The sequence below is a fragment of the Chelonoidis abingdonii genome, chromosome 10, assembly GCF_003597395.2.
Source record: "Chelonoidis abingdonii isolate Lonesome George chromosome 10, CheloAbing_2.0, whole genome shotgun sequence".
Classification (NCBI taxonomy): domain Eukaryota; kingdom Metazoa; phylum Chordata; order Testudines; family Testudinidae; genus Chelonoidis; species Chelonoidis abingdonii.
This window is the reverse complement of record NC_133778.1, coordinates 46,459,555-46,465,554: the sequence shown is the minus strand read 5'-3', so window position 1 is coordinate 46,465,554 and position 6,000 is coordinate 46,459,555.

Sequence of the window (6,000 nt, the reverse complement as noted above, 5' to 3'; positions counted from 1 at the left end):
AAAGACTTCCCTCCACCAAGATTTGAAAGTATCTTGTCCCTCCATTGGTCCTCTGGTCAGGTGTCAGCCAGGTTCACTGAGCTTCTTAACCCTTTAGAGGTAAAAGAGACATTAACCCTTAACCATCTGTTTATGACAGGTTGGACAAACACCTGTCAGGGATGGTGACTATAATACTTAGTCCTGCCTTGAGTGCAGGGGACTGGGCTAGATGACCTCTCGAGGTTCCTTCCAATTCTATGATTCTATATGAGGAGAGCATATGCGTTTTTAAATAAGGAGAATTCTTAGTGTAAAAACCACTTGACTTTTCATGATTAAAGAAATAAAACCAATCTTATGGATACTGCAAAATTCCAGTCAAAACATTGTCAAAGAAATAATGACATCAAAAAGTCAAACAAGGGACAAGCTGAAATGTCTTCTGAAAATAGCAAATTGCTAATGAATTATAGATTATAGAATATGTGCATGAATAAACATTATACATTTACCGACAAAAGTGCAAGTGTAGACAGCTTGAAAATGATGTAAATTTTGGTATTTGTAACTCTGTTGGCTTCCCTGGAATTACTCATTCCCGATTTAGAGAAAGGTGAATCAGGCTCAAACTAGTAGTATATACTCATGTTCAAAATGCAGGAATAGTCAACATAACTAATATTGTAAATAACTGAAAGCTTATGATGGAATGTTATATCCACCTTTCATTATAGAAGCTATGCCCCTCTCCTGCCATGTGGCAGACTTCAAGTAATATTCCATCCATGCTCATTAAACAGAGATGGGCCTAAACCAAAATCCTCAGATCTAGATCTCATCCAGATTTGAACTTTGCTGCATAATTTCATCTCTTCAAATATGTGTTTTTAGTAGGTATCAGCTGACATCTATAGTAGTCAAAAAGAACAAGCCAGGCCAACATTTTCACTCACAAATTAAAATGGACATATTATGTTTTCCTTTCTTGGTATCAGAAGAAAAGGAAGAGTGGAGAAGAAAAGATGGAATGAAAAGAGTGGGCCTTGAAGGAACAACAAAAAAATAAAAATAAAAATGGAGCTTCCATGTAATTTTGCAGTATACACATATTATAAAGCATAAGAAGGCTGCAAAATTAAGGTTCCTCTCAAGGGAACCAGTAGTTTCAAACACCAGCAAGTTTTGCTCTTGCCTTTTATTTTTTTTTTAAATAAACTTATCAAAATCCCTTCATTTTGGGTAAAACCTGTTAAATGAAGAATCATTATATACATAACCTGTAAAATAGTTTTAATGTAATAAATATTCACTGAAGAAGTCTTGCTGTTTGGATTGAGCTCTCAGAAAAGGTGCACTGAATGAAGCAGGCATCCTGTGGAAAATATAGTATATGATCATGCAATTAAAGACTGTATCATAATGCATAGGCACAAGTGGGGAGAATTAAAGTTGCATGAGACACTTTAATTCTGACATTTTCTAACATTTGAGTTCTTGACTTTGCAACATTAAAAATGTTCTTTTAACAGTATTTTTGTGCATAGTTTTTGATACTTGCCTGGTGTCCCAGCTGTGAATGATATCTTTAAACTCTGTGTCAACTCCTTAGATTATGTAAGGCAGTGTAAATTCATGGATAGCTATGCTGATTTATACTAGCTGGCAAATTATATTTAAAACACCTTTTGCTTTAGCTTGCATTAGCCATTTGTGAATTTCTCAGATACTTCCTCACAACTGGCTATAAAATATAAAAAAATGAAAAAGACAGAATATAATTGAGATTTTTATATAAAAATGTGAAAGATAAATGTGGCCCCAGGAAAGTGCCACTGAAACCAATCAGTGGATGGGCTCATTTGAATACAAGTGCTGGGTCTTCTTCCAGCTCCAGCTGCCAGGCAGATTGGGGTTTCAAAATAAGTGGCCAACTCTAACTGTTAATCTTTCTTTAAAAAAAAGCACATTTACAACCTCACCTAGATCCCATTAAAGTCAGGGGCAAACTTTCATTGCCTTCTGCATAGGAAGAATCAAGCAGGCCACTGCAGCACACCACAGCACAGCAATAAAGGAGCATCCAGGAGGTGACTGAGGTAGTAAATAAAAGTAAAACTACGTAAAGTGATGAAAAGATCTGAAAACTGCTCTATCCTATGGAGAAATCCCTGGGAGGGGACAGAGCGACGGAAATTTCTGCAAGGGAAACTGGGGTTTCCTAGGAATCGTCACATTGAAGGGAGATAGGGGATTGTGGAGTTTAGATGGGACTAGCTCTTTCCAGGGATTGTGGAGTCAGTTGACCCTTCATGCAGCAACACTGACTTTTCTTCACCCTTACCATGGCTTTTATATAGCACTATGGTGAGACTAACAATCTTCCAGTTCCTACACTGCAATCCAATGGGTCTGCAAGGGACGTGTTCATGGCTATCTGTCTGCAGGGAGGCCACTCTACATACATGTGCAGCTGGGATGCTCTGCACATTTAGTGTTCAGCTGGCATTACAACCTATCCAAAGTAGCGTCAGTCTCTGGACCAGATGTTAGACACTTTCAATTTCAGGGTTTGAACACAGGGATTCTAACCACCAGGCTCCCAGGAAGGTAGCTGGGGAGAGGACAAACAATTTTCATGGTCCCTTGCCAACCTTCCCACTCAGAGAGATTTGAACTTGATAAACTGGTTCCCAGAGCCATACAATTAGTAGTGGCTAAAATAATGCAAAGGATGCTCCAGCTTGTTAATATTCACTACAGACAGCATTGTATTTTCATCTAGTTTGTACAAAGGGCTCTAAAGATGTGCAAAGACCAGCTAAGAAATGAATCTGTACCAATACACGAGAGAATTCAAACATTTCTTAAGAATAGTTATAAACAGCTGACACATTCAAACTCTTTATGCAAATAGCCATGTTAGACTCCTTTATTAGTTTACCTCTCAAATTCTTCTCTCAGTAGTTAAAGTGAATCAGAATAGGTGGAAGTGCATAGCAATACTGGTCACAAGTCTTGAAGTTATAGGGTAATGTGGCATGACTTCACTAGGTGGCAACAGAAGCAGCAAAGGAGAGAATGGGAGCAAGAGAAGAAATGTACTTGAGTGGAGTTATGCTCAGGCAAGCCATAGCCAGCTGCATGAAGAAGGGTGTGTGTGTGTAGGTGGGTGTGTTTCAGTCATGGATGGAGCTGGGTTGGTGTGATAAATGAAGGGTCACTCAGCCAGCCAGTTAGCTATAAAGTCCCTCTTGGTGGCTGTTCTCTGCTTGCTTTACCTGTAAAGGGTTAATGAAGTTCCCCAGGTAAAGGAAAAGGAGTGGGCACCTGACCAAAAGAGCCAATGGAAGGGCTAGAACTTTTTAAAATGGGAGAAAAAAACTTCCCATTGTTTGTGTGTTACGTCTCTCTGGGAAAGAGGGGGGCAGCAGGAATACTGTGTAATGCTTGAATCAGGTATAAAAAATCATGTTCCATACCTAGAAGAAATTATTGGACAGAGCATGTTTAAACAGACACGATTAGTTTTTTTTTGGTTTTTTTTGGCTTGTGGCTCTCCTATGTGCTAACCCCAGATACTTTTGTTTGCTTGTAACCTTTAAGCTGAACCCCCAAGAAAACTATTTTGGGTGCTTAATTTTTGTAATTATTTCTTTTAAGATCTAGCAAAAAGCCTAGGTTCCAGATGTATTTTTTTCCTTTTTGTTTTTAATAAGATTTTTGTAAAGAAATCTTTTTTAAGAACAGGATTGGAGTTTTGGTGTCCTAAGAGGTTTGTGCATGTTGTTTGATTAGCTGGTAGCCACAGCAAATTTCCTTTGTTTTCTTTCTCAGCTCTTCCCTGGAGGAGGGGTGAAAAGGCTTGAGGGTACCCCACAGGAGAGAATTCCCAAGTGCTCCTTTGTGAGTAAAAAGGTTTTTTTTTTTTGCATTTGGTGGTGTCAGCGTTTACCAAGCCACGGTCAGAGAGAAGCTGTAACCTTGGGAGTGTAATACAAGCCTGGAGTGGCAAGTATTAATTTTTAGAATCCTTGCAGGCCCCCACCTTCTGCATTCAAAGTGACAGAGTGGGGATTCAGCCTTGATAGTACGTGTTCCATCCCTATTTCTATAAATGTAAACGTCACCAAGATGGAGCCATCTTGCTGATTCAAAATCAAGAAGATGGGACAATGGTGGAACTGGACCAGGAATGTTTGAAGTGCCTGATGCCATTTCATGCAATGTAGAAGATTAAGACTGTTCCAAAGATAGAGTTTTGTATAGAATCTTACTTTATATGCTCCCTGAGGGGAGAAAGAGCTGGAGGCAGTGGGTCTTTCTCCCCCATTGCCACTTGAAGGGTGGACTGATCTTTCCCTCATTACTGGAGAATGGATGGATGGATGGATGTCTCCTAGTTGTGATATTATGACTTCCTTCATTATGTTTTGCTGCTCCATCTACTTACTGGCAAGAGGCTGGAAGCCTCAGAAACTCCATATCCAAGTACCATCCCCTACAGCCGCTCCCCCTTCAGAGTCCTTTGCTTGGGGAGGTGGATAAGGCGAGGAGCTCTTCCTCTGGATATAGTAGAGGAGAAGCAGCTTCACTCCTCTGAGCTGTCCCTGGCCTATGTGTTACAGTGGGTCCCACTGCAGGATTGTGGAAAGCTATAGTATGAAATGCATTTGCTAAACTCTATCTCCTTCATTTACTTTACTTTAATTCTTAATTTAAATCAGACTCTTCGTAATTTACAAAAATATTTGTGGTTTAGCTAGAAATTGTGCTGTTTTGTACTTGGTAATAGGTATTAACATTTAGCAGATGGTTGCCTCATTAAGATAAAGCTGAAACAATGAACTCTTACAGCTCAAAACGGTGAAGGTAGCTGATATTTACTCATTGTTCAGCATCTCTGTTTCATTTCAGTGATTCTGAGCAGAGAATGCTAGTGGGCCTGATTCTGACGTCACTTAGGGTCTAGTCCTGGTATGTATGAAACTACCACCACACCTCCTGGCTGCCATGGGAGTTGAGGACCCCCCACACCTTTCAGGGTTGGGTTCTTTCACCGTTGATGTAAAACTAGAGTGAGCAAGAAGAGAACCAGATCCCATGTGCCAAGGGCCTGATTCTCTTCTCATTTGCAATAGTGTAAATTAGTAAGTTAAATTTGATTTCTGTACACACAATTAATTACATAAGGGAAGGAGAGTGGGGTCTCTTGTGTTTATCTACTTGTTAGATATGACTAAAGCTGCCATGAATCAAGATACAAAATCTGTGAGGCACTACTATAAACTCTGACCTGCCAGAACCAGTGCTTGTACATATGTGGGGCAATCACTGTTGCATCAGTCCTTAGCATGTCTAGAGCCTAAGTTTCAGTTTATTATAATTTAAATTATATATGCCCATCCACTAACTTGCCTGTGTTGTTGCTTTTTCAGAACTCAGCAGAGTTCCCCTCCAAGGGGACTTCTACTTTAAAGCTTCATTTAAGATTAAAAAATCACATGACCACCTTTAGATATTTAAAAACAGGAATAAAAAAGGTCAGTTATTTCTAAAACAAACACAATATTTGAAGCAGTATAATATTTTAATAAAATTAAATCTAAGTATTGACAAAGCATTATGCATATACAGTACATACTGTATTTAAAGCCTATGGACCTTAACTCAATTTATTCTAGTATAGTCAGCTTTGGACACAAGATCACTTGTTTTGTAATAAGAAAGTTTACAACTGTACTTTAAAGTGATTTTACATATGTACATATGTATATATACATATCTATACTCACATACATGTGTAGAGATATACACACATTTGTATATATATACATATACATTACATATATGTATATATGTAGACACACACATATGCACATAGATATGTGTGTGTGTGTATATATATATATATATATTTGCTAGCTCTCTATGGAGGAACCAGTAGGTAAAAAGAGATATCACAGATAACAATTTTGATAATTATAAAAAGAAAACTTGTAAAATATTTTAATTATACAG